Source organism: Lactuca saligna, chromosome 1, assembly GCF_052625555.1.
Source record: "Lactuca saligna cultivar CGN05327 chromosome 1, ASM5262555v1, whole genome shotgun sequence".
NCBI lineage: Eukaryota > Viridiplantae > Streptophyta > Magnoliopsida > Asterales > Asteraceae > Lactuca > Lactuca saligna.
Window position 1 is genome coordinate 179,070,462 of NC_136417.1, and position 12,802 is coordinate 179,083,263.

The following is a 12,802-nucleotide window of genomic DNA, read 5'->3' on the forward strand; positions in this document are numbered from 1 at the left end:
AAAAATAACCAATAAAACTTAATCCTACTCATAAATCAAACAATAAAAAGTCAAGAAAACCTACGCTAAACGAAAGTCATTGGGTTTTAGCCTATGCTTTCAACAATAAAACTCACAAAAAATAAATTCATTTTAATAAACATGATTAAACTAAAGTAGAAAAATCATAAATAAGTGTTGTATTGCCTTAATGCTCTCAATTCCCAAGCTATTGTCGACTTCTTCACTTCTAAGCATCAAAATGGATTCATAGCCTTCAAAAATCAACAGTAGCTTCTAGAAAAAGTTATAATTTTGGAGGAAAAAGACTTGTATTTATACTTTTCCCCAAAAAAAATCACCATGACATGGTAAGCCCACCACGTAGTGGTCTTCATGGTTATATCATATTCAACAAGTCTTCTAAATCAATTGAGACAGTCCAAAACACCATGTCGTGGTCAAGTCACCACGACATGGTGAGTGTATTTTTTCTTCATTTTAAAGTCTTGATTCAAACTCCTAGCTTCCAACCTCCAGCTTCCTTTTTTCTCCAAGCATGTCTTTTACCCTTAAAACACAATATACAACAAATTAAGTACCTTTTGTTCTATAAAGGGTATAAAGATAATTTGAAATATTAAGATATGATGTAAAATTATATGTATATATATGCACAAATCATGCATCCGACAACTGGTCAAACAGGTCATCAATCTAAGGAAGGGGATAACGGTTCATCAGCGTTAACTTGTTCAACTTCCGAAAATAATGCACATCTGTTTCACACCATCCTTCTTCTTGACGAACAATATTGGCGCTCCCTACAGAGAACTATTCGGTGTGATGAACTACTTTCCTAGCAGTTATTGCAACTGAGATGGTAACTCTTCCATATCGGGTGGTGCCAAGCGGTATAACGGCATAGAAATCGGGGTCGTACCTGGCACAAGGTAAATCCTAAAATCGACCTGCCTCTCGACAGGCATACCGGCCAACTCCTCCGGAAACACATCAGCAAACTCCCTGACCACAAGAACCTCTGAAACTAATGTTTGATCCCCAAATCGAATATCAACCACATAAGCTAAGAAACCCGAATACCCATGTTGAATATACTGACGAGCCCTACCCATTAAACAAAACCCTAAACCCATCATGGTGCCCTCCCCATAGATAACCAGTTCTCCCCCACTTGGGGTTCGAACTAACACTCAATGGACCTCATAATCAATCGTGGCTCGAAATCTGCTCATCCAATCCATACCCACTATCACATATATCATCTTCCATGGGTATAAGGATCAGATCAATTGAATAAGGCACCCCGAAGATCTACATCACACATCCCTAGTACACTAAAGATGCAAAAATCTCGTGTTCATTGGTGATAGAAACCGACAACAGACACTCTAACTCCCTAATGGACATATCAAAATCTCTACTGAAAGATCAGCATACAAAAGACTAACTCGCACCCGAGTCAAACAACACAAGAGTAGGAAAATCGTTCACTTGGAACGTACCTATTAGAGGTATATATATATATATATATATATATATATATATATATATATGTGTGTGTGTGTGTGTGTGTGTATATATATATATATATATATATTAACAGAATAATGAATAAAGGATATTAGTCACAACATATGGAGCTGCTCTAGCCTCCTCGGCATTTAGCTGAAAAGCGTGGCCTTGAGCCCCCGGGGGCTCTACCCACCCATGGCGTCCATCAGTGATCCTTAAAGTAGTTGGTGCCAATGCCAACTTCATCTTGGTGGCAAGAAATGGATAGTTGACCTGCACATGGTTAACTTGATCACAATGATAGAAAACCCTGGAACTCAGAGCTGGGGTCGACTAGCGGAAATCCATCGCATAGTGCCCTATTTGCCACATTTCTAGTGCACACACCCCCTGATCGACAAGCCCCCTCATGCACATTGTTAAACATCCAAAAAGTGTGGTCCCTCTAACTCCTGATATCCGTATTGATCATCCTCAAGTAACTAGTCATCTGAGCCTACTCAGAAACAAACTCAGGAAAAAACATAACCCTCTCTATGCACATTTTCGTGACCTCTGACACCAACTCAGTCACCTGCCTCAGGTCCAAAAACTCCTGGGCCAACCTCTCGCGCTCCACCTATGGCACACGTCTAGTACAAAAAATTCCAAGAACTTCTCCTAAGACACAACAACTCTCTGCTCAGTAGAATAGGATCCCATAAGAAGTCTCCACCAATCCTACACTCCATACCTCAGAAAGTTCAGTGCGCACCTGAACTTCTGCTTAGGTAGGCAAGAGCAAGTGAAAAAGAATCCCTCAATGTCAGATAGCCACCTCATGGCTATGACCGGGTCCTGAATTCCATCAAAATTAGGGGAATTTGATTGTTGAATTCCTGATACTAAAAAGCCCATCCAGCACCAATCCTTGCAGTCATGACCTATGCGGTGGCTACAGCAGCAACAATATTAGCAAGGGATACGGATCTTGTTGGTTTTAGATATAATACAACATCCCATGGTGCACACACAACCCTAAATACCTTGGATCTATGTTTTCACTAATTATACATTCAAATGGTTTCCAAGGTATTAATCTTACAACTAGCATGCATTTAACATAAAAAACATTATATACTAGTTAGCATGACATACCTTTTGATGGAGCTTGAAATCTTGGTGTATTTGGCCTTAAAGCTCTTATCCCCAATAGTGTGGAAGCCTCAAATGAAGTCACAACACATCATGGAGAAAGGTAGGACTTGAGAGAGAATTCCATGCACCAAAACCCTCCATATTTCACTAGGAAAAGAAGTGTACACGTTTTGGTCATGAAGTAGCACATTATATGTTGGATTCCAAGAGTTATGGGTATAACCTAAATCCATACCCATGGGTGTTATGATCCATGGTCCACGTGGCCCAACTCTTCATGAAACGATACATAAACTTGGTCCAACATGGATCATAAGCCAAACACATTTAAATATAACTAATTACCATAATTAGTCACCATAGATTTAATTAGTCTCTTTTGACCACTAAATTAATTCCAAATTAATTCTTGATCAACACTAATTAAAACATATGATTTCATATTAATATATTATAACTTATAATATATTAATAAACCATAATTAACCTTCTCTCAAAAGTCCATCATAACAAATTGTCTTCATGATATGCAACCCAAATGTACCATGCTACTCTCGGGTCGAATACATACCAAGAATAGTTATGGCCTTAGACACCTAATCCAATAGTCTCCCATTTGGATAAGTCTAAAACTATTATTCAAGTATGACTCCAAGATCCCGACTAGCAATCGTAGCTCTTAAAAGCCGCTGTCGAACTCTGAACAAATCAATGACATGTCCATTAGATAAGGGATCATATATTCCTCTATTCTAGATATCATATAGACTGAGACATGGATTGTAATCATTCTCTCTGTCCATTTATTGTTTCCCGATTTCCGACTTATGATGACTGACTAATTGAACAAATCAAATCAGTCCAGGCCCAACCAAGCACTTACATTTGTCATCACCAAATCATTGAGGGGCCCACAGATATCGCTTTTATCCCTCCAGGCCCGGCCGAGCGCTTAGTTTCAAATGTTTTTATTAGTTTGAATGAAAATGTTGGTAACCTGTCTACTGGTGACCCGATTTTTTTGTATGTTCGTTGGTTTGCAAAAATGTATGTTTTCCCAAGTTTATGACTATGTTTACTAGAAAATAGTTTGCATTACCTTTTATATGAGAATATCACTATATGAATGTAATGGGAAAATGAAAGTGTATAGTAATATTGTATAAAATAACTACTGAAGCACTAACTACCTTAAAACAAATTAGTTAAGTTAAGGTAAAATGTGATAAGGTTGTAGCCATGCTGATTGACTGTTGTAAACACGATGACCTTCTGACGTCGAAACGATGTAACATTTGTCACCCCTTGTCCTTGCCAGCTGGGACTGTAGCTAACAGTCGGGGTGTGGGATTGTCTGGCCCGTATAGATCTATACACACAATGCCCGCTCTCCCTCCAGGATACTCTTGCAACAAAATGTGACACAGCAGGTGTATTGATGTGCAATAAAGTAGTATCTCACATTATTGTTATCTTATTCTAGTTATAGTGTATATGTATATGTTCCTCTCTGTTCTTGTTGTAGTATGAATGATTTGACTCATTTTATGAAATGGCTCATTTAAGTTTCATTGCTCTAGAATAGTCAATATTAATCCTCTAAACTATACCTATTATAGTTTACTAGCATGCATGTTGTATAACTGACATGTTGAAAGACTTACTTGTTAATCATAAATGATTAAGTTGAATATAACTTAAAAATGATGTTTCATATTCATACAAGTATTTAACATGTATAAGTATAAGTTATCCGACATTCGTACTAGTGAATCCTAGCCTAAGCCCACAACCAAACAAGGAACAAGAGTCAAGGTTGTTAACATTAGTCCTAAGTCCATTAAAGCATATTTGTACTTAAATATCTATATGAATAAGAATTTTGAAAGAAAAAGGGTTTTAAAAGTAATTTAAAAAAGGTTTTGAAAAGCAAGTTTAACAGTGTTTGAAGACAGTAAAGCTCTTATGTTTGCAAGAATTCAAATGTACAACCAAACACAATTATATTGTGTTTCAACTTGTATCCTCCCCCCACCCACTTAAAAGCATTTAAAAAAAGCAAAAGTTTGATTGTAGCGTATGAACTCACCTGTAGTGAGTGGTTTAAATGAAGGATTTATATAAGATGCTAAGTATGCCTAGTTAAATCCTGAGCACAAACAGATCCAAATATACATATAATAACACATATATGTGTACAATTAGTATACATTACGACTAATCATATATGGAAAGCACCCTTAGGAACTAGGAATCACACATAATGGAACGTATTAATCAAATATGATTGGTAAAAGGAAGTTTACGGCCACACTTATGAGCGTTTGTGGCCATGGGTGTGTTTACGGCCAAGAGCACTTGAAGTGTTCACCGCCCAAGTTTGGTCTATGATGGGTTTACGGCCATGGATGAAGGGTACATGGCCATCATGATCTTATGGAGGTTTTACAGCCACCATGAAGGGTTTACAGTCGTACACTTTGAAGATCATGAACAATATGCTTGATTCAAGGTTGGAAAGTAAGTATTTCTAATGGATATAAGGTAGTAGAAGAGATACTCACGATTTTGGGAGACTTTGGGGTGTTCATGGCCACCAAGAACAAGTGTGTTCTTGGTGTTCTTGGTATTCTTGGTGATAAGGATGAATATTTAAAGATCTAAGTCAAAAGAGTTGGATTCATAGATGAAATCCAAAGGTTTCACTTGAATGTTACAGACATCGACAAACAATGAAAGGAAAAATTACAACTTTGAAGAGAAATGGAAGTGTTCTTGATGATAATTGAGATAGAATTAAGTGTTCTTGACTTGAGGATGAGAGAAATGAAGGAAAAATGAAGGAACTTCATACTAAAGGGAGCGGTTCATGGTTGGCCATGGGTTTACCGCTGTAAACCCTAGTTTGTGGCTGTAAACTCCTTGTGATGGAGTTCCCAGCTGATTTCAACTAAACGAACTTAAGTTAACACATCCTAACACACAAACCTTGAATGTACTAGGATTTAGAACACTCAAAATGACTCTTAACAATGCTAAAAGATAGCATGAACGAGTTTGACTTTTGATTGAATTGATTGACTATAAATGATAGAAATTTCAGGTTGTCACATGCATGACATGTAGGATGGTCAAGGCCAAGCATCAGCGGCCTCATGGCAAGGTTCAATCTCTACCCATCCTATGTGGAAGTGGGAAGAGATTACTATGGACTTCATAACAAAGTTACCGAGGACGGCAAGGGGTGTGGATGCTATATAGGTGATCGTAGAGAGAGTGACAAAGAGTGCGCACTTTATTCGGATCTCAGAGAGTATATCTGCTGAGAAGTTGGTAGACATTTATGTGCGAGAGATGTGTAGGGTTTTGAGCATTCTAACACTCCTAAGTGCACATGCAGCCCTAAATACCTTGGATCTATGTTTTCTTTATTATACATGCAAATATGAATATTCCAAGGTATTACCCTAAATAGCATACAATCTTTTTGATGCTTGAATAATAAACTAGATAGAAATACATACCTTTTTATGTAACTTGTCTTCATGAAGATTGAGTGCCTAGTGCCCCAAGTGTGACACATCAAATGGTTCACACAACACCATGAACACTTGGAATAATCTTGAGATAAGGATACTTTTGGTTCTCTCTAGTGAAATCGGCCTTGCCCTTTTGTGTACACACACTAGTGCCAATTTCACCAACCAAGTACATCTTTATATTGTGTGGAGACTAGGGTTAAAGCCATGACCCTTCATTTCATATGATCCATGGGTTAAACACTCTATGGACTATCCATGAAAGCTTAGCCCAACCTAAATGAACTTAGCCCATCACGCGTATATATCTAAGAGTCCATATTTAATTAGTTCATTTTCATCATTTAATTAATCATAAACTAATTCTTGATCAATACTAATTAAATAATATGATTATATTGACATATTTGAACTTATAATATATTAATATAAATCACTAGTATCCTTTTTTCCTCATCTTGTCTATCCAATTGTCCGGATGCCATGTAACCCAAATGGACCATGCCGGGTCGGGTCAAGTCTTACCAGTTATAGTTATGGACTTAGACATTAATCCAATAGTCTCCCACTTGGATATGTCTAAAACTATTATTGTGTATGACTTCAAAACCCGACTAGCAATCAAAGCTCTCAAAAGCTTCTATCGAACTCTAACGTGTAAACCGAACTCTGATCTTGTCAATGACTTGTCCATTAGATAAGGCATCATATATTCCTCCATTCTAGATATCATGTGGACTGAGACATGGATTATAAATCATTCTATCTGTCCATTTGTTGTTTCCTGATTTCCGATTTCTGATGACTGGCTGATTGAACATATCAAATCAGTCCTGGCTTGGCTAAGCACTCACATGTATCATCATTAAATCATCGAGGGGGATAGATATATCGCTTTTATCCCAAAGGTAAAAAGAATGGATAAAATTCGACTCATATGGCTTGTTCTACTACTTGTTGAATCATTCACAAAGGCACGTTTTATAACATCGAGTTACCAAATGCGTTTACATGCAATCAATGTATAACCAACTCATAGGCAACAAATCATATCTCTAGGTTTGAAGAATACAAGATATTATCGTCTCATGATCACTCGTGATAAAATCCATGAAGTGATTCAAGTGAGCGTGGGTTGAATCCAATACTCGAATCCTTATTCCAAGAGTACTCATGAACGTTGTAGTAACTTTTACTATGTTCACTACCTTGGACGTCTACAAACCCGATTCATGACAGTCTTGCCTTAATACCTATTTCCGACGTATTATCAACTGTGGATGGTTTGAATAACTTAGTCATTCGGATAGAATAACCTAGTTATTCTGGAAGTCAAAACATGCAAAGTGAAACACAAGATTAATACTAATTATCTATGGTCCCAAGCACCTTTGAGAGTAAATAAAACACCTTTTATTTAAGCACCATATTGATTACTCATTATTCATTGTATAATGTTTCAAATAATCAACTTTATACTTGAATTAAAACAATATTTGTCACATGCTCCAACCATGTAAACTATGTTTTCTAAACACTAGTCATGCCATACACCAAGTATGAAGACTATGTTTATCTATGATCTTTAGTTTGTGAAATAGATCAATTGAACATGATTCCAATGATGCTCATTGCACAATCCCAAATCTCTATCGTAAATGTAAGAATTCTGAATTCCTATCATTTAACGAAATCTGTTAGATTCTAAACTTATATGCATTGATCCTCTCATAATGACTATACAAAAAGTCACAAAGACTTGTCAATAGACATTATAGAGTATTCCAATGGATATCAATTCCATGGAAACAAAGTCTCAAATTCAAATTATATTACTTTGAACATCCTTCTTGAATTAAGCTTTCTAACCTTACAGATATTTGAAAGAACAACTTCCACTTATGGAAACCTTTCCAGATTCCCATTTTGACTATCACTTCTGAACAAGAGTTACCTCTTTTCAGAATATGTCAATATGGTCCTTCCAAAATTAACACTTATACTTCCAACTGTCCATGAGCAACCAATCTTTAGTAAACCTTAGATTGTCCTCGACAATTGTTTAATCCTTTTAGTCATATCCAATTCTAGACCTTTTCCTTTCTTAATACCCTAGGTATTTGGAAATTTTTAGAAAGGATGAAAATAGCACATGTAATCGATCCTATATCTGAAGCATATGGGACACGATTCATGATGTCTCACATAAAGACTAAACCAGTCTTTTGCTATAATATTTATATTTCAATTTGCCAAGTTCTCATAATTCAGATTATGAAAAGGGATGCCGTAATCATAATCGAATTTTAGAACGCAAATAATGGACCCATATACAGAATTTTCTTATGTTGAGCCATTCCAACATAAAATTCATATATATATATATATATATATATATATATATATATATATATATATATATATATATATATATATATATCATTGACTAAATACGATTAAAACCTCAATCTAAGCTTTTAGATTTGAGATGAAGTATAATTTCCTCTCCCATAATTATAGCAAAACAACTCTTTCCCAATTGATACCTTTTATTTTCTATAATTAACATTACTAACTTGCAATACCCATCATAATTATCATGCTCCCACTAACATGATGATTATTAGCACAACACTTATGCTCCCACTAGCTTTGACATGTACTCAGAAATCAGTTGGACTTCTGGAAATTAATACTTTATTGACTTTCTTACCAAAGTTTAGATTTATGATACTAGATTTCTTTGATAAAACTTTATCATAATCATACACCTTATCTTATATAGCTCACATGTTTGTCTAAACAATTTTAAGAACTATGAAAAGGGATGTCGTAATCATAGTCTTGATTGTTTAGACCTTTGCAACTTCTCACAAGTCCATGTTAGTGTGCCGGTAAACCACACACGCTCCACTAACGACTTTGAGAATGCGAATATCACAATTGCTATCTAGCTAAAATCTACTTATTGAAAGTGTTTCCTCACCATCATTTTCATGAATCGGAGAAAAACCTTATGACACTTAGATTTAATGGTGTATGTGTTCTTATCCATGTGAATTGTCAAAACGATAGTCACAAGACAAGGATAATGACAAATCCAAACTCATATGGACTGAACTTAATCTTAATTTCTTGCCACCTGGCAGCTCAAGGGCATGCCATTGCTTCCAAGTTGTTGTGCAACCAATTGAGAACTCTAAGAACTCATATGCAAAGCCAACTTTAATTGGAATGGGCACAAAATATGTCAACACTATAGGTTATAAACCTCAAGTCGTGTGCTAGTGAAGAACTTCAGGTTTTATTCTTGATTAGATCTTGAAAGTATTTTCAGGATCTTTAAGACTCCCACTGTCCTCTTGACATATAAGACTATCTTGTTAAGTATTCAATAGATAGTGCGGATTCTTTATCAAGACACATACTTCACACAATTGGCCTTAGTTGGTCATTGTTTTATCCAAAACATCACAACTTACCAATTTCAAATGTACAAGAGTAGAAAACTTTTACTCTTACATTTGACAAGTGTTTTAGACCTTCTTTAAGACATGTCACTTAAGTTACAATCTTAGAGTATAACTCTAAGAATTGTTTTTGGAATGAAGTATGAATCATCTTCTGATTTAACCACTTCAACAATTCATAACTCCTCTTCTTAACTATCAGAATGCACTTAGATGATTAATTATGACATGGTATCTTAATCATTAAGATGATCATAAAACACGATACTAAAGTACTCTCCCATCTTTTCAGATTTGAGAAACATTTATCTTTCTACCTAATTTGATTCTTCTCATTCGTTCTGCTATACATCGAATATTTTCCAATGTTTCGGAATTATACTTAAACTTGTAAGTATAACCATATTTACTAAACTTTAGTAAATCATGACGAATAGTCTTATCGATCTTTGTGGTGGAGTTGACCAGTGCACACGAATGTGTACTCAATCCATTAGTCCTTTCACTTGACTTAACTTTCCAAAGATGAAAATTCCCATTCATCATACGACTTGTATGATTCCATGTTTCGGTCGAATTGAAACTTGGGTGATGAGACTCTTTCCTTATTTGGTAAATTATGACACTACCACATCCGAAAGAATCAAATCCATTTTCCAATATTGCTATCAATAGAATCATATAAAAAACCATTTTTTCACAAATGCCACTGTAAGGATATTTGAAATAAAATAAAACCTTATATTTTATTTAAAACTTGCGGAAAAACTTATCCTTACATTCAAAATGCATATGAAAATTTTTTTGTTATCTATTCCTAAGCAATATATCGTAACTCTTAAGCAACAACTAACAATTCTGATCACCGAACCATGTGATCGAAATCCATCTTCGCGATCAAAATCAACATATACTTCCTTTAAGCTTCCTCTCTTCGATTCTAAAAAACATCAAAATGTGATCTGGTCACATCATGTATAAGAATCTCCAATAGGAACTTAAAAGAGTTAGATAGTGCACTTTACCCGAAGTTTAGTCAAATTCTTTGACTTTACCAACCTTGTGACTGTTCAGGTAAATTAGGCAGCTTCGCAACCAATGCCTCATCCTTTGGTAATAGAAGGATTGGGAAGATGATATTCTAATCAAATTTGCTTTACTAGTCCTTAAATCATTTCTGATTCAGCAGCACCAAGCAAATAGGTAAGATCATTAAGGGTCAAGTCATGGTCTGTCACATAGTAGTCCCAAAAGAACTCACTATGTAACTTAGAAAGTGATTGAACATCCAACATTCTCAAAACTTTGACACCCAACTCTCCCGACTTGTCAATATGTGACTTCATCTCCAAGATGTGATCACACATAGACCTTGCTTGCCAATAGGGCTTGAGTGACCTTGAACTTGTGGGTTAGGAAGAATAATTAGAGGGGATGGAGGAAGTGAAATTCCAAGAGATTTGGGTAGATTATAGTTGTCTAAACTAGACATCTAAAATGGGAGATATTCAAGTTAGTTGATTTTTAAGTCCTTAATATAACACCCAATATGAAATATTAAGGCTAGGACCCAACACAATATTTTATAACTTGGAAGAGGGATGCCGTAATCCAAGCCATAAGATATTTGAAGGTAGGTGAATGACGATTCACCAATTTCCACCATGAAAAACGAAATAATTTATTAGGTTTTAATAGGATGTGAAACTCCTAGATCTTTTGAGATTCATTAATCTTTTCAATGGCATGTTTCAATCTCGAGTGTGCCCTCTCAAATTTTGTGACTGGGATGCTAAGGATCACAAAACAAGGTGTAAATAACCATGAAAACTCACTTGGTACCCTTAATATTATCACCTAATCGATGTGTCGGTTACCCACATGCGCTCCACTGATCTATGATAAACATTAAGCCACCCTTTGTTATCCTTACTAATCCAAGTTAGTGTGCCGGTTACCCACACACGCTCCACCAACGACTTGGTAACGTACAAAGTGTGAATTTCATGGGTTAGCTCCAAATTCACATTTTCCTAAGTAACTAAGATTAAGATTGGGAATTTTATAAGTGTTTAGTTACTTAGTATTTATCATTATTCATTTAATGAAGGGAGAATTACGGTGCTTGTCCTACCCGTTTGGCTAACGACCCTCCACCAGTCAAGGAAGCGGTGGGTGGTATGGACACCCATTAAACTGTCATTTTATAGGCAGTAACCTTATACCCCCTTATAGACCAGCTTCGTGAATGAGGCCTACTAACGGTAAGGTTGACTTTACTCTTATACGTATATATAATCATTAACTTTTAATATTATAATAGTATAAGGGTTTATTTTAAATATTTAAAATAGTTGGTGGTTTAATTTATTAATTAAACTATACTCTTAATTTAATTAAACTTAAACCACGTCTTTATGGAATTATTTAACTCTTTTAATTAAACACTTTAATTAATTTAATGAAGTCCATAAAGTTTGAACTTTAACTTTTAAAATTCTAGAGTTTGGAATTAAAGTGTATATAGGGGGTGACTTTACAATTTCCAAAACTTGAGTACAAGTTTTGAACAATTCAAAAACTTATGGTTTCCATTACTTATGAGTTTAGAGTGGTTTAATGGGAAAACTCTTCAAGTTCCATAACTTGTAGACAAGTTATGGAAGACTTTAAATGCATTTAAAAAATCTGACTCTTCATTTTTTAACATATGGAAATTTTATGAGTTATAAAATTCATAAATGTGAGTTTTCAGTTAACTTGAGGACAAGTTACAAAAACACATATTATTACCAACTTCTAGATTAATTTGGATTAAAAACAACTATCTCATAAGAAGTCCCCACCAATCCTAAGACACAACAACTCTCTGCTCAGTAGAATAGGATCCCATAAGAAGTCTCCACCAATCCTACGCTCCATACCTCAGAAAGTTCAGTGCGCACCTAAACTTCTGCTCACGTGGGCAAGAGCAAGTGAAAAAGCATCCCTCAATGTCAAATAGCCACCTCATGGCTATGATCGGGTCCTGAATTCCATCAAAATTAGGGGGATTTGATTTTTGAAGTCCTGATACTAAAAAGCCCATCCAGCACCAATCCTTGCAGTCACGACCTATGCGGTGGCTACATCAGCAACAAT